Source organism: Canis lupus, chromosome 18 (genome assembly GCF_048164855.1).
Source record: "Canis lupus baileyi chromosome 18, mCanLup2.hap1, whole genome shotgun sequence".
Taxonomy (NCBI): domain Eukaryota; kingdom Metazoa; phylum Chordata; class Mammalia; order Carnivora; family Canidae; genus Canis; species Canis lupus.
The window spans coordinates 3,450,521-3,475,071 of record NC_132855.1 but is presented as its reverse complement, the minus strand read 5'-3'; the positions used below and the strand labels follow the sequence as shown (position 1 = coordinate 3,475,071).

The window sequence follows — 24,551 nt, the reverse complement described above, 5'->3', positions numbered from 1 at the left end:
TTTAGACTTGTGTACTTCCTACTCAAGTCCTAGAATCAGTCATTTCACCAAGGACTCCTCGTTTCATTTACTGGAAGTTGGCTTTAGAAACCAGGATCAGGATGCTAAATGTGTTCTCTGCTATGGGGGTAACTTTGCTTCTAGGCAGTCCCCAGTGACTAAGCAAGAAGATACATTTGTATATACTAAGTTCAGGATAAAGACAGTACCTGATTATGATGATTTGACTTAGAGTTTTTCAAGTTCACAATGATGCAAAAGCAATGTGCATTCAGTAGAGACCATACTTTGAGTTTGATCTGTTTTCCCAGGCTAGTGATATGGTATACTGTATTCTCGCATGATGCTGGGCAGTGCCAGCAAGCTACAGGTCTCAGTCTACTATGCCATCATGAGGGTAAATAATTGACATACTGACAACCATTCTGTGTCCATACATACATTCTGTTTTTCAACTTTTAGTATACTATTTAATAAATTAGATATTTAATACTTTATTATCATAAAATAGACTTGGCATTAGATATTTTTGCCCAACTGTAAAGCTAATATAAGTGTCCCAAGCAGGTATTCTGGACACATTTAAGTTAAGCTAGGCTAAGCTGTGATGTTTGTTAGGTTAGGAGTATTAAATGCATTTTTAACTTACAATATTTTCAACTTAAGATAAATTTATCAGGATGCAACCCTATCATAAGTCAAGAAAGATGTCTATACGTATATCTAAAAGTATTTCTCTTTGTATTAATCTTATATTAAACTAAATATGGGTTTTGCTGATGTATCCAACTCTAATCCATTATCATATGGATGATCAGCCTCCTCTCATTAAGAAGAGTTGCTAATCCTTATAATCATGGGAAACATCTTTATCAAGTAGAAAACAGGGCTTCTGCATAGTTCCCTTTGCCTTTAGTCTTCTAGACTACTCATTTCAAAGTTATTTACCTTAGCCGTTTTTCTTCTATCTTCTTCGGTGAGATTGTTTCATCTGTCTATAGTACAGTGGATTCTTTTGTCACAGTCTGCATTCCATTCTAGACTTATCTGTTTGCTAAATATATTTTTAAATTTGCATATGTTAAGGTTTAATTTTTCATAGCATCATGAATCCACCATTGCAGTATCATTTAGGATTATTTTACTGCCCTAGAAAATCCCCTGGGCTTCACCTATTCAACTCTCGTGCCTCTTCTGAACAGCTGGTAACCACTGGAATCTTTATTGTGTTTTTAGTTTTGCCTTTTGTAGAATGTCATATAGTTGGAATTATGCAGTATGTGGACTTTCAGAATGACTTCTTCCTATCAGATAGAAATATTCATCTGAAATTACTCTATGTTTTTCTCTTCCTTGATAACTCCATCCAGTTCTTTTTACTTCTCAATTATTTCCTACGATATGGGCATCATATCTGGCTTATCTGTTCATTTATTGAATAGGATCTTGGTTCATTTGAGTTTTTGGCAGTTATAAATAAATCTCTGTAAACATTCATGGGCAGTTTTATGTGGATATAAGTTTTCAAATCAGTTGAGTAAATGTCTTGGTTCATGTAAGTACCTGTTCTGATATATTCTAAAAATATGGCCAAAAGGAATGGAAGGGTCTCATTGATATATCAAGCACTATACTGCTAGATCATAAAGAAGATATTTTTGGGAAGAAACAAATCATTGTTGCTGGGTCATATAGAAATATTAGTGGGAAAGAATAAATTGGGATCATTTTATGTTCTTGTCATGGTTCTGAAATTTCAGAATATCACTGCATTTTTCATTCTCTGTAGGAAAAATTTAATCCGTAGTGATTTGTAGAAAATATAATAAATATTAAATCCTTGGTTAGTGTGAAAGAACCTTATTTAGAAATTAGTTTTTATTTGAATGAAATTAATAAATATATAATATAATGCTAAAGCAAAATATAAATGGTGTTTAAGACACTGTGATTTGGGAAGAAAAGCTTGATGTAGAGGTTGCTATTTTTTTCAGATGTTATCTGATTGAGCAATTCTGTTCTTTCCTAAAACATTTGTTAAATAAACTGCTTTAAAAAATAAACTGCTTTATTCTTATTTCTGTTGGTACGAATAAGCTTCATTTTCAGAGAAGACTTTCATTTATAGAAAGAGTAAAGTGAGAAACTATACTTGCATGGTAAGTGCGAGTAATTCCTACTATTAAATTATTAAAGTATGTGCTAAATGAGTTGTCTTGAAAATTCAGTGCATCCTAGGCCCAGGAAAGTCATCATGGGAATGTTATATTGAGTTTTATGGAACTGGCATTAACTCTTGTAGCTTATCTAATAGAAACATTTTTCTAATAATTCTATATCAGTGAGAGGATATAGATGGAAAAAGACTTGCTATGACAGAGCATCTTTCGTTAGCTTGAGCATAAGATTTTTGAAATGGTCTTCATATTTAAGGATCTTAAATTGGTAAAGCATAGCTTGCGAAAGTACAAATTGTCTAAATAAAATTAAAATGAGGATAAAATTCTACAGGTATTTTTTCTGAAATTGTAATTATAGAGTGGAAGTGGTTTTTCTGCATAAATATAATTTCTCCTTCATATTCAAAATATTTTGGACTATTTTATTATTATAGTTGAAACTTATCTAAATAGAATCATGTATCTCCACGTCCCCACAGACAGCATTTAGGATATTTTTTTTTATTTTTTTTTAATTTTTTATTTATTTTTGATAGTCACAGAGAGAGAGAGAGAGAGGCAGAGACACAGGCAGAGGAAGAAGCAGGCTCCATGCACCGGGAGCCTGATGTGGGATTCGATCCCGGGTCTCCAGGATCGCGCCCTGGGCCAAAGGCTGGCGCCAAACCGCTGGGCCACCCAGGGATCCCATTTAGGATATTTTATTGATACCCTAAATAACTTTGTCTCTCCATCATAAACATTAGTTACTGAATAGGTCTCTGAGACAAGGATGTCCATGGCAATTCCTTGGACTCTGCAGCCATCAACAATGGGCTCTACTTTTATGCACTTTGTGTAGTCTATCAGTTTCTTAAATTCTTTATCTTCTGAAAAATTCTGCTGGTTTCAGAATTTTGGCTACTTATAATATGCTTCACTTTAGACATAATTATCAAGTGAATGTGCCTCAGTTTTTTACACATGAGTTTGGAAGCTGTGCTCCAGGTAGTTACTCTGAAAAAAAATAATAAATCAGAAACACAGAGTAAGTAAGGCATTGCAGGCACCCATTAGGAAACTCATAAATGACATCTTACAAATCAGTTTTCAGTCTTTCAATGATAAATGTTCATGGCAGTTTTAATCAGTATATTGAGTCTGGTAAACCAGAAGCCTTGAGTTGGTTCCTTTTTTCTTTTCTAAGAAATGCATACTTCCAGATATTTTGGAAAATCAATATTTTTATAGGAATTTTTGCAACTCATGCAGTATTTCCCTGACTTCATGTTTAGAAGAAATTTCATTTAGAAAGTTTATCACTCATTTTATTATTCTGCTAGTATTTAATGTTGACCGATCCTTGAACTCTGGTGACTATAGCCAATGCAGCTAGTTCATGTATTAAAAGTTTTAAAAAATGACATTTTTATTCTTTAAATGGTGCTATTGATTTAACTGGATCATTTATTTTTATTTTATTTATTTATCACATAGCCAGGATTAACATGCTGCACTTGGTTTCTGAGTTTAGATTGCAACTAACAGATTATTTTCTCTTAAAGCTAGCTGATGTTTGCAGAAGAAAGTCATGCTCCCAAATATGTATGTTAAAAATAATTCCTAAATCAAAATCTACAAGATGAAAGCAAAATATGAGAGCCATCACCATTTTATCATCTCAGTGAGGTCCCTGGCAAGATTCAGTTCAAGAATAATCTCTCCTAACAACCTTTTCCCCATTTTCTTGAATGGAAATAGTCTCATGGCTCTTTGTTTCAGTTTTTTTCCCCCTACTTTATTTATTTATTTTTTTTCCCCTACTTTATTTAAATTGTCTTAATTCCTCCTTACTATATCTTACTTTTGCTCGTCTGTTTTCCTCTTCTACCAATTAAGATTTTTATAGGCAGTGTCTTTATCATCTTCATACTTCCAGCAGCATTTCTAATGCATCTCTCATAGTGAGATATTACAGTAAACATTTTTTTTGTCTGAACCTCAGATGATCGGATTTATGATTTTAGCAAGGCTTGTATTATCTCTCAATGAGCTGCCATTAGAGATCTATGAAAAATACACACAGAAGAAAATGCAACATAAATAGGCTATATACAGATGCAGACTTCATAGATAACAAGTAATTGATATAAATAATATGTAGTATCCATGCAAAACTCATGGAATATGATGTCCATTTACTTGCTTTCTCCATGTTCCATCAAAAACACTTCTAAGTGGAAAATGAGATAGAATATGGTCAAGAGCTCAATTACTATTGAAAATAGTGATAAGCTAACATTTCAATAATTTTTTCATATTTTTGCAAAATGAATGCAAAGCCAAAGCCATTTTATTGTTATAGAAGCTATGGAATAAAAAAAAATGATGCATTTTTTAGGGGAATTAACAGAGAATAGAACTAATTCTGTTGTCTTGATTTGGGGAATATATACTGTAAGGCTAAGGCAAAAATATAAATAACATTTAAGAAAATTTGTATTTTAGAAATTCTGTATTTTCTCATTTTGGGCACAATTTCTGTGGGCGCATGGGCTAAGAAATGGACAGTACACTGACCATTTGTCTCTGGCATTGAAAATAGTTTGATAGATCGTGGTGAATGAAACGTTTTCATGATTGTTTATTAATTATAATTTGATTTGCATTAATTATCTGCACATATCACTTGCCTATTTTTTCTATTGAATCAGTGTTTTCTTATAGTTTAAGTAACACAAACCTTAAACATTTTATATCAATATATGTTGCTGGCTTATTTTTAATTTAATATGATGTTTTCTTCATGTTTCTGAATAAGTTTATTTAATATTGGAGGGAGGGGCAGGATGGCGGAAGAGCAGGGTCCCCAAGTCACCTGTCTCCACCAAACTACCTAAAAAACCTTCAAATTATCCTGAAAATCTATGAATTCGGCCTGAGAATTAAAGAAAGAACACCTGGAATGCAACAGAGAAGAGTTCGCGCATCTACCAAGGTAGGAAGACGGGGAAAGAGAAATAAAGGAACAAAGGACTCCAAGGGGGAGGGGCCCCGCGAGGAGCCGGGCTGAGGCCGGGGCGAGTGTCCCCAGGACAGGAGAGCCCCGTCCCGGAGGAGCAGGAGCTGCACCGACCTTCCCGGGGGAAAGGGGCTCGCGGGGAGGTGGAGCAGGACCCAGGAGGGAGGGGATGCCCTCGGGCTCCCCGGGACAGTAACAGCAACTGCGCGCCCAGGAGAGTGCGCCGAGCTCCCTAAGGGCTGCAGCGCGCACGGGGGACCCGGAGCAGCTCGGGGGGCTCGGGGGCGGCTCCGCGGAGGGGGCTGCGGGGCGGGAGCGAATCCAACAGCGCAGGCCCCCAGCACAGGGCGCCGGGACACAGCCCAGGATCCGGCCTCCCCCGGGACAGGCAGAGGCCGGGAGGGCCCAGGACAGCGAGGACGCTCCTGCCCCAGCTGAGCAGATCAGCGGCCCCGCCCGGAGCCTCCAGGCCCTGCAGACGGAGACCTCCGGGGCTACTGCGGGGGCTGACTCCAGGGCTCCAGAGCTGCCCCGCCACTGGGGCTGTTCCTCCTGCGGCCTCACGGGGTAAACAACCCCCACTGAGCCCTGCACCAGGCAGGGGCAGAGCAGCCCCCCCAACTGCTAACACCTGAAAATCAGCACAGCAGGCCCCTCCCCCAGAAGACCAGCTAGACGGACAACTTCCAGGGGAAGCCAAGGGACTTAAAGTACACAGAAGCAGAAGATACTCCCCGGTGGTTCTTTTTTTTTTTTTTTGTTTTGCTTTTTGATTTGTTTCCTTCCCCCACCCCCCTTTTTTCTCCTTTCTTTCTTTTTCTTTCTCTTTTTCTTCTTTTTTTTTCCGTTTTTTTCTTCCCTTTTTTTTTCCTCTTTCTCTTTTCTTTCCTTCTTTCTCTCCTCTCTTTTTCTCCTTTTCCCAATACAACTTGCTTTTGGCCACTCTGCACTGAGCAAAATGACTAGAAGGAAAACCTCACCTCAAAAGAAAGAATCAGAAACAGTCCTCTCTCCCACAGAGTTACAAAATCTGGATTACAATTCAATGTCAGAAAGCCAATTCAGAAGCACTATTATACAGCTACTGGTGGCTCTAGAAAAAAGCATAAAGGACTCAAGGGACTTCATGACTGCAGAATTTAGAGCTAATCAGGCAGAAATTAAAAATCAATTGAATGAGATGCAATCCAAACTAGAAGTCCTAACGACGAGGGTTAATGAGGTGGAAGAACGAGTGAGTGACATAGAAGACAAGTTGATGGCAAAGAGGGAAACTGAGGAAAAAAGAGACAAACAATTAAAAGACCATGAAGATAGATTAAGGGAAATAAACGACAGCCTGAGGAAGAAAAACCTACGTTTAATTGGGGTTCCCGAGGGCGCCGAAAGGGACAGAGGGCCAGAATATGTATTTGAACAAATTCTAGCTGAAAACTTTCCTAATCTGGGAAGGGAAACAGGCATTCAGATCCAGGAAATAGAGAGATCCCCCCCTAAAATCAATAAAAACCGTTCAACAACTCTACATTTAATAGTGAAGCTTGCAAATTCCAAAGATAAAGAGAAGATCCTTAAAGCAGCAAGAGACAAGAAATCCCTGACTTTTATGGGGAGGAATATTAGGGTAACAGCAGACCTCTCCACAGAGACCTGGCAGGCCAGAAAGGGCTGGCAGGATATATTCAGGGTCCTAAATGAGAAGAACATGCAACCAAGAATACTTTATCCAGCAAGGCTCTCATTCAAAATGGAAGGAGAGATAAAGAGCTTCCAAGACAGGCAGCAACTAAAAGAATATGTGACCTCCAAACCAGCTCTGCAAGAAATTTTAAGGGGGACTCTTAAAATTCCCCTTTAAGAAGAAGTTCAGTGGAACAGTCCACAAAAACAAGGACTGAATAGATATCATGATGACACTAAATTCATATCTCTCGATAGTAACTCTGAATGTGAACGGGCTTAATGACCCCATCAAAAGGCGCAGGGTTTCAGACTGGATAAAAAAGCAGGACCCATCTATTTGCTGTCTACAAGAGACTCATTTTAGACAGAAGGACACCTACAGCCTGAAAATAAAAGGTTGGAGAACCATTTACCATTCGAATGGTCCTCAAAAGAAAGCAGGGGTAGCCATCCTTATATCAGATAAACTAAAATTTACCCCAAAGACTGTAGTGAGAGATGAAGAGGGACACTATATCATACTTAAAGGATCTATTCAACAAGAGGACTTAACAATCCTCAATATATATGCCCCGAATGTGGGAGCTGCCAAATATATAAATCAATTATTAACCAAAGTGAAGAAATACTTAGATAATAATACACTTATGCTTGCTGACTTCAATCTAGCTCTTTCTATACTCGATAGGTCTTCTAAGCACAACATCTCCAAAGAAACGAGAGCTTTAAATGATACACAGGACCAGATGGATTTCACAGATATCTACAGAACTTTACATCCAAACTCAACTGAATACACATTCTTCTCAAGTGCACATGGAACTTTCTCCAGAATAGACCACATATTGGGTCACAAATCCGGTCTGAATCGATACCAAAAGATTGGGATCGTCCCCTGCATATTCTCAGACCATAATGACTTGAAATTAGAACTAAATCACAACAAGAAGTTTGGAAGGACCTCAAACACGTGGAGGTTAAGGACCATCCTGCTAAAAGATGAAAGGGTCAACCAGGAAATTAAGGAAGAATTAAAAACGTTCATGGAAACTAATGAGAATGAAGATACAACCATCCAAAATCTTTGGGATGCAGCAAAAGCAGTCCTAAGGGGGAAATACATCGCAATACAAGCATCCATTCAAAAACTGGAAAGAACTCAAATACAAAAGCTAACCTTACACATAAAGGAGCTAGAGAAAAAACAGCAAATAGATCCTACACCCAAGAGAAGAAGGGAGTTAATAAAGATTCGAGCAGAACTCAACGAAATCGAGACCAGAAGAACTGTGGAACAGATCAACAGAACCAGGAGTTGGTTCTTTGAAAGAATTAATAAGATAGATAAACCATTAGCCAGCCTTATTAAAAAGAAGAGAGAGAAGACTCAAATTAATAAAATCATGAATGAGAAAGGAGAGATCACTACCAACACCAAGGAAATACAAACGATTTTAAAAACATATTATAAACAGCTATGCGCCAATAAATTAGGCAATCTAGGAGAAATGGATGCATTCCTGGAAAGCCACAAACTACCAAAACTGGAACAGGAAGAAATAGAAAACCTGAACAGGCCAATAACCAGGGAAGAAATTGAAGCAGTCATCAAAAACCTCCCAAGACACAAGAGTCCAGGGCCAGATGGCTTCCCAGGGGAATTTTATCAAACGTTTAGAGAAGAAACCATACCTATTCTCCTAAAGCTGTTTGGAAAGATAGAAAGAGATGGAGTACTTCCAAATTCGTTCTATGAGGCCAGCATCACCTTAATGCCAAAACCAGACAAAGACCCCACCAAAAAGGAGAATTACAGACCGATATCCCTGATGAACATGGATGCAAAAATTCTCAACAAGATACTGGCCAATAGGATCCAACAATACATTAAGAAAATTATTCACCATGACCAAGTAGGATTTATTCCCAGGACACAAGGCTGGTTCAACACCCGTATAACAATCAATGTGATTCATCATATCAGCAAGGGAAAAACCAAGAACCATATGATCCTCTTATTGGATGCAGAGAAAGCATTTGACAAAATACAGCATCCGTTTCTGATCAAAACTCTTCAGAGTGTAGGGATAGAGGGAACATTCTTCAACATCTTAAAAGCCATCTATGAAAAGCCCACAGCAAATATCATTCTCAATGGGGAAGCACTGGGAGCCTTTCCCCTAAGATCAAGAACAAGACAGGGATGTCCACTCTGACCACTGCTGTTCAACATAGTACTGGAAGTCCTAGCCTCAGCAATCAGACAACAAAAAGACATTAAAGGCATTCAAATTGGCAAAGAAGAAGTCAAACTCTCCCTCTTCGCCGATGACATGATACTCTACATAGAAAACCCAAAAGCCTCCACCCCAAGATTGCTAGAACTCATACAGCAATTCGGTAGCGTGGCAGGATACAAAATCAATGCCCAGAAATCAGTGGCATTTCTAGACACTAACAATGAGACTGAAGAAAGAGAAATTAAGGAATCAATCCCATTTACAATTGCACCCAAAAGCATAAGATACCTAGGAATAAACCTAACCAAAGAGGTAAAGGATCTATACCCTCAAAACTATAGAACACTTCTGAAAGAAATTGAGGAAGACACAAAGAGATGGAAAAATATTCCATGCTCATGGATTGGCAGAATTAATATTGTGAAAATGTCAATGTTACCCAGGGCAATATACACGTTTAATGCAATACCTATCAAAATACCATGGACTTTCTTCAGAGAGTTAGAACAAATTATTTTAAGATTTGTGTGGAATCAGAAAAGACCCCGAATAGCCAGAGGAATTTTAAAAAAGAAAACCATATCTGGGGGCATCACAATGCCAGATTTCAGGTTGTACTACAAAGCTGTGGTCATCAAGACAGTGTGGTACTGGCACAAAAACAGACACATAGATCAGTGGAACAGAATAGAGAATCCAGAAGTGGACCCTGAACTTTATGGGCAACTAATATTCGATAAAGGAGGAAAGACTATCCATTGGAAGAAAGACAGTCTCTTCAATAAATGGTGCTGGGAAAATTGGACATCCACATGCAGAAGAATGAAACTAGACCACTCTCTTTCACCAGACACAAAGATAAACTCAAAATGGATGAAAGATCTAAATGTGAGACAAGATTCCATCAAAATCCTAGAGAAGAACACAGGCAACACCCTTTTTGAACTCGGCCATAGTAACTTCTTGCAAGATACATCCACGAAGGCAAAAGAAACAAAAGCAAAAATGAACTATTGGGACTTCATCAAGATAAGAACCTTTTGCACAGCAAAGGATACAGTCAACAAAACTCAAAGACAACCTACAGAATGGGAGAAGATATTTGCAAATGACATATCAGATAAAGGGCTAGTTTCCAAGATCTATAAAGAACTTATTAAACTCAACACCAAAGAAACAAACAATCCAATCATGAAATGGGCAAAAGACATGAACGGAGATCTCACAGAGGAAGACATAGACATGGCCAACATGCATATGAGAAAATGCTCTGCATCACTTGCCATCAGGGAAATACAAATCAAAACCACAATGAGATCCCACCTCACACCAGTGAGAATGGGGCAAATTAACAAGGCAGGAAACAACAAATGTTGGAGAGGATGCGGAGAAAAGGGAACCCTCCTGCACTGTTGGTGGGAATGTGAACTGGTGCAGCCACTCTGGAAAACTGTGTGGAGGTTCCTCAAACAGTTAAAAATATACCTGCCCTACGACCCAGCAATTGCACTGTTGGGGATTTACCCCAAAGATACAAATGCAATGAAACGCCGGGACACCTGCACCCCGATGTTTCTAGCAGCAATGGCCACTATAGCCAAACTGTGGAAGGAGCCTCGGTGTCCAACGAAAGATGAATGAATAAAGAAGATGTGGTTTATGTATTCAATGGAATATTCCTCAGCTATTAGAAATGACAAATACCCACCATTTGCTTCAACGTGGATGGAACTGGAGGGTATTATGCTGAGTGAAGTAAGTCAGTCGGAGAAGGACAAACATTATATGTTCTCATTCATGTGGGGAATATAAATAATAGTGAAAGGGAATATAAGGGAAGGGAGAAGAAATGTGTGGGAAATATCAGAAAGGGAGACAGAACGTAAAGACTCCTAACTCTGGGAAACGAACTAGGGGTGGTGGAAGGGGAGGAGGGCGGGGGGTGGGGGTGAATGGGTGATGGGCACTGAGGGGGCACTTGACGGGATGAGCACTGGGTGTTATTCTGTATTTTGGTAAATTGAACACCAATAAAAAAATAAATTTATTATAAAAAATTGAACACCAATAAAAATACATTTATTAAAAAATAAAGATTTAAATTAATATTGACCCATAATGATATATCTTATCTTCCACATCTACTTCAATAAATAATGTCTTTATGCTGGATTCAAGGGACCAGTGTATGTGACAAAGAGGCTTTATTGGACTATATAGACAAATAATGTTGATTCACTCAGGTACCAAGTATAGGGACTCCTTTTGCTCTATTGGTTGTACCTCACTCAGTGTTGACATACCTCATGCTCACCAAGTGGGTATTTATACTCATTCAGTAGTTATTATATTACCGGAATTACACTATTCATCATTCTCTTTGTAGAAGGAATATAAAGACTAAAATCTCCTTTTTAAAAAATTTTTAGATAGATTCCTAAAATTTTCTAAAGAAAGACATGTTTTCTGAAAAATAAAATAAAAAGGGGCACATTTATATGTATAAATATATATAAATTTATATAAAATTTCAAGGCTTTATATGTATAAATATGTATAAATTTATATAAAATTTCAAGGCTTTTTGCTATACCTTATATAGTTGAAATTATAATTTTTTAAGGTGAAAATAGTTGACGATTGGCAGTTTCGTTATAGTTCAATGTAATATCTTTAAGGGCATTTAAAAATCTTTTATATCTGTTTATTTTTCTGAACATATAATATTTTTAATATTTACATTAGAGTTCTGAGGCAGGATATAATTAGGTTTTTTGTTATCTATGTTTCTATCATTTATTTAAAATTGATATGAAATATAATTTGATAACTAATTAAAATTCTATGTAGCCCTGCCATTTTGTTTGATGTCATGATTTTATTACTGTTAACTCTGCGTGGATAACTCTTGGTAGAAGTAGAGATTTTATTTTTCTTTCGGTTATATCACTCAGAATTTATTAATTTGTTCTGGAACATAGTTAAAAAAAACTGTTAGGCAAGAAAAGGGTTTTAACAGTGAAACACAACAGAACTATATTAGTACTGATGACTTTTCATTTTACATGTCATAGTGCATCTTTAATAACATAGAAATTTTAGTTCATCTATACACAAAGCACTGTGGTGAGACAGATTGTAGTGTTCTGTAGAATGTGGAGTTAAAATGATTTATTTAAGCATACCCTAATTCAGGACAGTAGTGGAAATATAACTGAGAAGTACTTTTGGTTAATTTGGACACTGAAAAATAAATAGATGTCTATTTTAATTTCATTTTATTCACTGCACCTTATACTAATCTTTAACAAAGAAGCTGGCAGGTATATAATCAGTAGAGAGTAATTCTTTGATATTTAAAAAAAAAAAACTACTTGCATATGGACTAGAATTTGAATGTGAAATAGATTTACTCAAAATGCCCAGGTATAGCTAAGCAGACTTTTATCAAAATGTCCTTCTTAAAAAGGGACCCAAAAAGTCATCAGAAAGTATTTTAGAAGTTCTTTACTCCAAATTCTTCTAAGGGCAAGGATCTCATCCAGAACATCTCATCCAACCCTGTGCCCAAACACTGAAGACGTCAGTTCACAGCCGTGAAGGTAATCTGCAGCCTGCTTAGCGGCTCTGGAAGTCCTTTCTGCATCTGTAATCCCAACTAGTGGTGGAGAGCAGGTGAGAACGCAGAGTGCAAGTCCGCTCTGCTTTTTTGTGTGCTGTTTGTTCACTCACTTATCCATTCATTCACTTATACTCACCCAACTGGCCAAAAATCCTATCAGACCCTAAATGTAGAGATGGTCATTAAAAATCTGTGCCCCTAAAAAGAAAGTGAGTCAGTCAGGCAATATGATGAAAGCTAGGAAGTACATCCAGGGTCATTACAGAAGCTGACAGGGCTCCTGGTTCTCACCAGTGAGGTGGGATGTCAGCGTACTCTTCCAAGAGGAAAAGGCCCCTCCTAGAGCAGCTACGTCTGACGCAGGCAAAAGGGAAGCAGAAGTTTCAAAGAGAATTTTAATTTTCATGCATATTGAAAGGAATGGAAGCGACATTCAAATGTCTTAAGACTCTTATTGCACTGGTCCATTTTCTCCTTCAAGATACCTTTATTAACTTCCCTCTATGACAGTTTAATTTTTCAGAAAAAGTGGTGTTTAAACAGGACAAAATTATCTGCATATCCAGAGTGCCTTCAGATTTATCTTTGCAAAGAGCACTGTTAAAGCTATTTAAAACAAACAAACAAACAAACAAAAAATCAAACAAACAAACAAAAAAAACAGAACTGGGTGATGCTAAGATTAATATACCATAAAGTGTAAATATCCCACTAGAAGTTTATTTTCTTATTGTGTAGATGTGACCCTCATAATTTAGTGGTGTTTCTAATGGGGCTCTGGCTATGGATGTTGAAATGAAAAATTCTTAAATTCTGATTGAACAACATGTAAATTATGTACAACTTTTTACATGAATCTCCTAATGGCATCCTATAGGAGTAAAGTAAAGCAGATATTTTTTTGCAGCACACATATCATAGATTTGCCGCATTTTTCACCCGATCCACATCAGGCTTGTGGAGATCTGGTTTGATGTGTTTCTCTCATGCTGAAGCACAAAGACTAAGAAATAGGAGGTAGTTGAGAGAAGAGAGGGAAGCAGGGTGAAAAAAATCCATGCTCTCATGACAAGCAACTTCCAGATAGCTGAGCAGCTGCTGCCCATTTATGCCAGTGTTAGTCAAAAGAAGTGGAGTCATTGAATCCGGGATTCATGGTAAACATAGAGTTGACCCTTCAGCTTCTCATGGTTGAAGATGTCATCTTGTATGACGCTGCAATAGCAATGTCAGAGGGGACCTTTAAGTAATCTTTGTACATATGTAAGAAATGTTTTTTTCTACTTACTAAACAGAAAATGTTCATATTTCCCTATATAAGAAAAAATATTTGCATGGTACAACTCTGAAAGTGTTTGTTTTTTTTTTTGTGCTTATTTGATATTTAATTTTTGTATCAGTAGTCAGTGTGTCCTGGTGGTTAAGAGCAAGAACCCACCCGCTTCTTAGATGCATACATCAGGTTTGCTACTTAGTACCTGTGAAGACACGCCTTGAGCTTGTTGTTTAATCTTTCTGGGTCCTAGTTACAGATAAGGATAATGGCCAATTTCCTGAGTTGTGACCATTTGACTAAGTGTGTGAAACAGCTAAAACTTTCTGTGGCACACAATAGATGTTCGGTAAATTCAAGCTATTATTGTATATTGACTTATTTATTGTATATTGACTCGTTGTTTCATTTCTGCATATGTTATGTCCCTCCCTAACCAAGTCCATGGCTACTCTGGGAAAGGATAGTGGTGGTCATATAACTTCATCCCAAGTGCACATGGAGTTCTTATTATATGTGGGCTGACTTGGAATCTTGCTTTGTTAATCAACAGAGACAAAGCAAAAACAACAAAAACAAACATAAAACCCCTAACTGTAGACCAATTGATTGAATATTTGGTTGATTACCAACCTGAAAGAGTCCCACTTGTCTATTTTTGTTTTTGTCACCTATCATATCCAAGAAATCATTTCCAAGAACAACGTCAAGAAAGCTTTCCCCTGTGTTCTCCTTCAGAAGTTTTACGTTTCTGGTTTTACTTTGAGTTGATTTTTGTGTATGATGGAAGATAAGAGTCCAGTCTCATTATCATGTGTGCAGACATCCAGTTTTCCCAGTACTGTGTGTTAAAGAGACTATCATTTCCCCTTTGTGTGTGCTTGGCACAGTTACTGAAGATCAATTAGCGGAGTATTTGTAGCTTTATTTCTGGAATCTGTATTCTGTTCCATTGGTCTAACTATTACTGACACCATACTCTTTTAATTGCCATAGCTTTGTGTAACATATTTTAAAATCAGAAATGGTAATAGCTCCATTTTGCTTTTCTTTTTCAAAATTGTTTTGGCTATTTGGATTCTTATGTGTTATATATTTTCCTGAGAGAACAGTATCTACATAAATTGGTTGGAATACTTTTGCACTGAGGATTTGTCTATCATATCCATTTATTTAGTCAATTATTTCAGTATGAACTCATGGATTTATCTTATAATTTCCATTATTGTTATAATTGTTCCTCTATTGGCTGTTGATAGAGTCCTTTAAATTTATCCTCATTATTTAATATGTCCTTTAAATATATCCTTATTAAAGCTGTGAGGTTTTTGTTTTGTTTTGTTTTGTTTTTGGTGTGTGTGTGTGTGTGTGTGTGTGTGTGTGTGTGTGTGTGTGTTTGGACCACTTCTATACTTTCTGGCCATTTAAGAAGCTCCAGAAGGTCCAGGCTCATCTTTTATGTTTCCTGACCCAGTTGTGGTCAGCCATTTTCCCAAAGATCCCTGTTTTCCTTTATTGAAGAATAGTATTCGGAACCTAGATCTGGGCACAAGATATACTTGTTGTCCCTTGTCAATTTATTACAACATGTTATAATGTATGATGATTTCTCAACTTACTAGCTATTACACCTACGAAAATTAAGGATACATACAAACTGAACTTATATCCTTCCATTTAAATTTCTCTACAATCATATGAAGTAAAAGTTTTAAAAAATATTGAACACTCAGTAACTTGCTCACTAATATTACTCTGTAAGATATATAAATCTATAAAATAGACATAATAATGTTATTAACAATATAACTGCTAATAAATTTAGTGAAGAAAATCTTTTTATGCCACTTAAAATAGGAAATTAAATATTCAAAAATATTTATTTTGACTTTATAAATCTATTTCATATATATTTTATAATGCAATATAAAATTATTATTAGGTAATCAAATATGTATTATTTGATAATATATATTCCTGTTATTTCTCACCCCTTCCTTTGGAGCTATTTCTGACAGTGTTACTTCAACATAGATTAAATAGAAAAGTTTCAAATTTTAATAGGCATAAGAATCAACTAGGATTCGTATTAAAAATACTGATTCTGATTTAGTATGTTAATTTTTCTTTTGCTGTGTGACTAATTATCACAAACTCATGGCTCAGAGCAACTCATATTTATTATCTCACAGTCTCTGTGGGTCAGGATTATGAGTATGAGTTGTCTGAGCCTTCTGCTCAGTGTCTCAGCAGGCTGAAACCAAGGTGTTGCCAGGGGCTGCAATATCCTATAAAGTTTTGGACCCTCTTTCGAGCTCATTGGTTGTTGGCCGAATTCATTTCCATGTGGTTTTAGAACCAAGGACCTCAGCTCCTAAAGGCCTCCCCCCATTTCCTGACAAGTGGTTTTCTTCCCTGGGCAATTTTTATTTTATTCTTTATTTTTTTGAATTTCTAATTTTTATTTATGTATTTTTTTAAGGCAAAAGGGAATACATCTCTGCTTCTTCAAGTCTTCCTGATTTTTCTGGTTCTGTGGGTATACTCCTTTGATGAGAATTATTTGAACCAAACATTTAGTGACTTTTTTCTTTCACATTTAGTTTATATTTGAGTATGCTTTTTAAAAATTACTTTAAGTGGCGCCTGGGTAGCTCAGTCAGTTAAGTAGCTGACTCTTGGTTTTGACTCAGGTCATGGTCTGGACTCAGGTGATGGTCTCAGGGTGGTGGGATGCAGCTTCCTACCCGCTCTATGCTCATTGGGGAGCCTGCTTAGGGAGGGATTCTTTCTCTCCCTCTCCATCTGCCACTTCCTCCTTCCCTGCATCCTCATGCATGTATGCATTCTTTCTCTTTCTCTAAAATAAATAAATAAATCTTTTAAAAAATTACTTTAAGACTTTGCATAAAGTATTATTATTATTATGAATTCTAAAATGGAATATAGCTGAAAAAATGAGTTTCTAAAATACAATTTCAACTCTGTCCTTGAAAACAATTCCAGTGAAAAAGAAAACAGAATCATCTAAAGAAATTGTTAGTGCTATAGGCTCAGATTGCGAAAAAAAAAAAAAAAAAAAAGCTCAAACCTCACATAGGGTGATGTATAAAGGTTGAAAGGCATTGTATGTTGTGCATTGGAAATCTTGAGGCTATTCTTAAAGATTCACAACAAATTGGAGGTTTTAAAAAATGCCAAAACAATAGAGCATGTTTGAATCCTGAGAAATAGTCATAAAATGAACCCAAAAAGTCAGTGGCAGTATAATCTGATTTATTAGATTAAGGGCAAAAATGTATGATTTCTGTGACTTCTTTTTTATGCTAAACACATCACTGTTTTAAATGTGAAAATAAAGCATATGCATGGTAAAACAGGACAGAAAATGTGAGTTTAAGTTACAGAATGCTTTCTACATGGGAGACCAGTGCTGGTGGTTGAGTGAGAATGTTGAATGTTAATTAGGAGTGCTTCAGTGTATAAACAGCATGTAAATATGCTATTTATGTATTGTTCTTTGAGGCTCTCCTGGATGATCCTTTGAAGTCAGAACTAAAGAATAAGGAAAAAGCAAACTACTTGAAAAAAGTTAAGAAAAGTGAATGTGTGAAGGTGTGGGCTTGGAAAAGTCCTTCCAGGAAGAAGAAACAGTTCATACTAAGACCTTGAGCAAAGGTGATAAGCATGTTCATATGTGAAGTTCATTATGCCTGGACTTTGAAGCTGTAAGGATTAACAGAAACCAAAAAAACATACATAGGAGGATTATATGTAAAATTTTCTATTTTGAATTTCAAAACAAATGACATAATTACATAAGAATGAGTGGAAATCTAGATGCAAATTAGAAATTTTTGTTTGTCTGCACGTCATATAGAAACAATGCATGGTGTTCCCGGTGAAGGCAAGCAAGAGGACAGATGTACACATACTGCTATAAAAATATAGTTACAACAGAATAGTGTCCAGATATGGAGAACATACTCTCTGACCTTTTGTTTGTCATTCTACTGATGGCACCTTATATTCTGTTGTCGATGCCACATCGACAAGAAAAAATGGAAAGAGAAAATGGACAGATATTCCCTAAACAGATTTTCCTGGTATTTGGAAGGTTCAAATGAAGGACAAGTTAAGGCAGCTGTGAAAGTTTGGCCTGAAGAAGAAATGGTAAACCAGAGATGTTATTGTGTCTCACAATATCTGGGAAACTTTCATTTGGAAGAAAGTTCATGTATGTGGCATGTTTTCATCATGTAGAACTAGGAATACTGGGCAGGCATATTTTCACTCCAAATAATAAAGGACTTTCCTGAGAATAATAGCATTCCAAGTAAAAGAATCTTCACCATACAATTCCTGTCGTGGACTCGTCTTGGGGAGACTGATGCCCATATCTTAAGCATGCTGTACAAGGTATTTCTTCTTAGAGATGGAGCTCGGACTATGTGACCATGGTGTCCTGGAGAGGCTGTGATTGTGTTTCTTGTATTGTCTTTCTGTTTGTTATGCTACACTGGTGGAGAGTGAAAGCCTAAGGTGGTTTTAAACCACTTACCCATTGGGATCCCGGGGTGACTCAGCAGTTTAGCGCCTGCCTTTGGACCAGGGTGTGATCCTGGAGACCTGGGATCGAGTCCCACGTTGGGCTCCCTGCATGGAGCCTGCCTCTCTCTCTGCCTGTGTCTCTGCCTTTCTCTCTCTCTGAGTCTCTCATGAATAAATAAATAAAATCTTTAAAAATTAGATAGATAGATAGATAGATAGATAGATAAATAAATAAATAAATAAATAAATAAATAAATAAAGTACTTGCCCAGATGCTAGTTTCTGATACTCTGTCAGAACACTAGCTGACCATGATTGTTGACTTAGTTTTCTGTTCAGAGGAACATCTTGAATTTGATTATGTTAGGGTTAGGTCTGTTGGGGATCCCCAAGCACACAACAGTGTCTTAATAACATGAAACACAGAGCTGATAATAATTACCCTTTTCTGAACTAAAGAGCACTCACCGTCCTGTGTGGCAGGGTAGCCATCATTCAAAAACCATCTCTAACAATACATGACATGAATTTATCATCCTAACTTTTTTTTTTTTGAGATTTTATTCACTTATTCATGAAAGACAGAGAGGCAGAGACACAGAGGGGGAAGCAGGCTTCCTGCAGGGAGCCCGATGTGGGACTCCAACCTGGGAACCGGGATCAAGCCCTGGGCCAAAGGCAGAGGCTAAACCACTGAGCCACCCAGGCGTCCCTATTGTCCTAGCTTTATATGCATTTTAGATAGACTGGAGGAGCACTCTATTTGATATTTTGACATTTTGATACATTGATTATATGAAAAGTTGCCCTTCCTTGTAATAATTGTATTACCTATGAGTCTGTTCTCTTTTTCTGTTCTCACACATGACATTAGACTTTCAGTGTCTATAGTGTAACTTGGTGCCCAGAGTTTTTTTTTTTTTTTTCTGTTATAGAAGTAAATACACATGTGTACACACACATTGAAACACACATATTCACTCTCAATCTCTCACATACAAACGTGCACACGTCCTTCACTTCTTAGTTAGGGTTTGGTTTCTGACTTCATCTTTTCATTGAAAATACTTTAATTATTCAAACCAATATACTAACGTATCAGACATTGGAGTTATATGTCAGGCATATTTTGGAATCTGTATCATTATTTAGTCGTGGACCTCTGAGTCATTGGTAGGGACGTCTGTCTAATAGGCTGCCTTGTTCTGAACATGGTCTCATGTATTCGGTAGCATACTGACAACGTTGTATATTGGTGACATACCCTGGTGGTGACTGACCGCAGTTAACCAAAGTTACTTAGAATTATAACATTTGACACTTAATTTCACATTCTTTTAGGTTTTGTGTGTGTTCTTGACTTTAGTTTTACTTTTGTCTGCTTGTGCCAATATTAGATTGTCTATAATTTGAGATATTGTAGCCTGGGTAGGAAATATTTGTAGTAATAATTAGTTTTAAACAGCCCCCCCAATCCCCCCAATCCCCCGCCGCCATGAACAGCTAATTTCTGAACTACTCTCTTTAGAAAGACACTCCCCACTGGTTGCATTAAAATTTTGTGTGTGTGTGTGCAGGAGTCTACAGTGTAGACTGTAGCTACTGCAAGCATTTCCACTAATATGATACTCAGTCAACCCGGAGGATGTGTCAGTATACTGGATCATAGAAATATTTCTTTAATTAGTGAAATGAGTGTTCATGGTATGTGAATTGCCAGCAATAGTGTACAGAAATTCCTACCCTTGTAAGAACAGGGTTGTAAGGATTTATCCAGCTCTATAACCTACACCATTTGGAGTGATGCCCTGAGTTTATTATTTCAAACTGGCTTTATGTCCAGAAAGAGACTCAGAGGATCCTTTCTCACATGACTATGTGTAAATGCTCAGCTGAATTTTACCTCTAGAATATGGCTGCACCTGCCTTGAATGAATTTTTCATACAAGGTGCTAGCATAGCTTCCAAAGAACAAAGAACTGTGACTGCAGTGAGATTAGAGAACACCTGCTATCCATGTATTTTGGATCAGTTTGTTCCTAAAGATATGTGTGGTGGTATTCCATGTGAGAATTGGAATTGTAACATTCTACGTGGTTGGTTGTCAGTGGGGAGGCCAATAATCATTATCTACCTCTATAGAAAGGCCTGACATTTACCAAAAGTAACATAATAAGTGTGAATCATCAAGCAGATTTAGGTTCATATGCAGTAGGCAGCAGTATAACAGAGAGTATTTCCAGTGTTGATCGTTCTGGACATCATTTAAAAATGATAATATAGCATATTTGTAATAATTCCTTAGTGGATAACTATTCCCGAGCCATTGAAAATGAGTTGTTTTAATAACACTATAATCAATTTGACAACATAACTTAAATGTGCTTGGTATAAAAATTTCAAAGTTCCTGAATAAACTTTTCTCATTTAGCATTCTTCCATTGTTACATGCTAGGTATGTAGTAAGGGAGTTTGCTTTAGGAGGGGAAAAAAAGCCCAAAGAAACTCCCAAAGCAAAACAACATAAAAGGATCCACCCACTCCAGACCCAAACCAAACAAAGCAAAACTAAATAATCCAATTCCATGATTTACCACAATTTGTTGTAACACAATAGTAATATCATTTAAACTAACTTCCGGGGGCACCTGGGTGGCTCAGTGGTTGAGTGTCTGCCTTCGGCTCAGGCTGTGGTCCCGGGGTCCTGGGATCGAGTCCTGCATTGGGCTCCTTGCAGGGAGTCTGCTTCTCCCTCTGCCTGTGTCTCTGCCTCCCTCTCTGTGTCTCTCATGAATAAATAAATAAAATCTTTTAATAAACAGGAAAACAACAAAAAACTAACTTCCATTGGTATTTATTATTATTATATTCTTTAATTATTCTTTTCTGTTATCTCACTCAAATGTATAAATACATTTTACTTTTCTTTGTTAGGAGAGTTGTTTTTGCTATCATATTTTACAACTCACAAGTATTTGTGGTTGACATGGTGAAGCTCAGCAAAGTTTCACCTTCCAGGAAGGATTTATTGGTCCAGCTGTTGGGAACATGGTCAGGAGGTACCCTCCATCCCTCGGCCCCCTTGAGCAATTGCCTCAGGTTCAGAGAGCTACTTTGCTGAAAGTCATGCCTCCTCTGTACAACACACCCACCATCAGTAATTTATAGAAGAGATAATAAAGGTTTAGCTACTTGAAACCAGCCCAGGACAATGTGTGAGCCATGCTTGCTCCACAGGTTCCCATGGAGCCAGAGGAGTTCCCACCTGACACTGCACTCCCATTTGTTCACCTACTCAGATTTGCTCTTCTCCTCTCTCCTATAGCTGTTGATCCCAAGAGCATTCCCTTATATACATTCTGCACATTGAATTCCATCTCAGATTCTACTTCCTGGAGAGCCCAAACCTAGGACACTATTCTTTTGTTTTTCCATCCAGTGTCTTAGTTTAAAGAGTGTTCCTGTGTATTATGCTTCAGCAATCAGAGGCATATACATCTGTAGTTTCTTGAATTAACGTATCTTCTGTATTCTTGATGGGGCTCAATTAGAGCATACATAACAGTTATTTTATAGATAATGACATAGAATTTGGACAATCTATAGATAATGACATAAAATTTGGACATTTTATCTTCTTAAATAAATGTTTGAAAATGTTTATTCTTCCTCAAACATACTTTTTAATTATTTTCCCAAAATATAAAATTTTTAAGATTTCAAATCATTTACACTAGATTCAAAGTCACTGGAAATGCTTGTTAAAGTGTAGATAATAGAAACCACAGAAACAATTTATGCTTTAATATACATATAAACAGGGCATTCTGAGGTACTAAAGTACTGAACAGCGTATGGAAATTTCTGAGAGATGTTCCCTTCTTTTTGTGGTGAGAAATAATGGAAGGGAAACTGACTATACTACAATACTGAACGCTCATTGGCAGCTCTGCAGTAGGCATTGCTCCCTCAGTAAAGATGCATTCTATAAGAAGGACATTTTGTCTGTTTAGTTTTATCTGTTTCATCTTCTCTTATAAAATAGGATTTTATTATTTGGATTGCAGAATGGAAAGAGACTTCAAAAATTTTATTAAAAACATACTATTTCTCTACCATGTATTTATTGATGCTCTGCTAAGTCTACTTGCAATATATGCTGGCTCCTGAAGAATCAGTTAACAGACTATTGGGAAGTTAAAATATGCTTCCATTAAAAAAAAAAAAAAAGATTTATTTATTTATTTTAGAATGGGGAAGGGCAAAGGGAAAGGGAGAAACTTTTAGCAGACTCCACACACAGCGTGAAGCCCCAAAAGTAGTTATATGACCCAGTTTACTTCCTCTAATGGAGAAATAATTATAGATTAATCTGGAGATAAAATAATAAAAATGTCCCCTTCCTTTTACAGACTATTCTGCAGATGGAAAAACAATGAAAATGCAATACAATACATACATATGTAAAGATATAGATTAGCTCATATTAACATGAAGTATTGGGTAGTTTATTATTATAAGTAATGGTTTCATTAGCTTCCTAATACATGACATTCATTTGTTAATTGCTTTTTAGTGAATAAATCCTACTTCAAGTCTACCCAGACATTTTGTGGCTTCAGTTTTATTTTCTCTTGTTTTTTCTTGTATGACAAGTAATGAAAACGTGTCAGTAAAACTCTAATCATTCTTTAAATATTTGTAGAAACTCATTTTTTCTTCCAATGTTTTTTCTCAGAGCTTACCAGCTGTAAATCTTTTTTTCATTTTTCTCATTGGTACAGTTTCCTTTCTGAAACAATTCCTTTGATATTTTTATGGATCTCTTCAGTTTACTTTCATAAACACTTCAAAATGAGAAACACTGCTTATATTCCTGGTGTGGACAGCTGTCAACATCTTTTTGTGTTGTCTTTCATGGTAAGCCTCTTCTTTTCTAGAAGAGCAACAGCTCTATCCAGATTTTAAACAAATATGAATCGGGCTTTTTGTTGACAAGCTTAGATTAGGTCATATATTTCCTAACATTTAGCTTTTTTAGCTTAATATTGATTATAAAATGTAACTCTATTGTGTGCCCATTTATTTTTTCTTATTGTATCAATTTTTAAATTCTAATATAATACTTATTTTGACAAGTGGAAAACTCAACAACATATGTTTCCTCTAAAGCCAGTCTTACTGCTGGACCTAATTAATGCTAATGGCCTGCTGAGTAAGCATATTCAATTTTTTCCATATTCCTATACACATATTTAGATATGTACAAAATGACAGTCATTTTTATTAAAAAAAAACAACTGGTGCTAAGCATACTTTGCATTTTAATTTTGAACTTGTGCTTCTCTCCAAAAACATTATTGAAATGTAGATATAATTCACTTTATATTTCTAACAAATTCCATGGTATGGTTGATGTTTATTCAGCATCTCCTTTTTGATGGGCATTTATGTAGTTTTCACTCTTTTTTGTTTGTTTTTCATTTAAAACATGACTTAAATAATAACTCTGGAATTTATATTTAAATATTGTTGCTTTTATAGTCAAAGAATACATTCTCTAAATGAGATTACGTTGTTAAAAATTATGTGTATTTTAGTTTCTCAAAGTCTTATACCAATCATTTTGTGTATTTGCAGTCAAAGCCTATAACTGTTCTTTTAAATGGAGTTTTTTTTTTTTTTTCTTTTTCAAGTCCGGTCTCCCCCATTCAATATACATAGAGTTGGCTGTGAAGTCGAAGTATAGAAGTATGCAGTTGTGTATGTTAAATTTCTTTAATTGAGTGTTTAATCAAGGTAGAACACCCGGACATTTGGGAACATTTCTTCCATCACCAAACAAATATGTTGCTCTCTGTCTTTTAAATTGTTTCTATAGTCACTTAATTTAAAAGTTTATTAGAGATTTCTAGAATAGTGTGGCCCCTGGGTGACTGAGTGATTAGTTGTCTGCCTTTGGCTCAGGGCGTGATCCCGGGGTCCTGAGATCAAGTCCCAC

At 36.5% G+C, this 24,551-nt stretch overlaps 1 long non-coding RNA gene across 2 annotated transcripts in view; it reads right to left on the bottom strand.

Moving 5' to 3' along the window:
• LOC140608583 (uncharacterized) overlaps positions 1-24,551 on the bottom strand; it is a 1,020,376-nt gene that overhangs the window by 627,368 nt on the left and 368,457 nt on the right. The gene's annotated exons all lie outside the window — the stretch shown is intronic.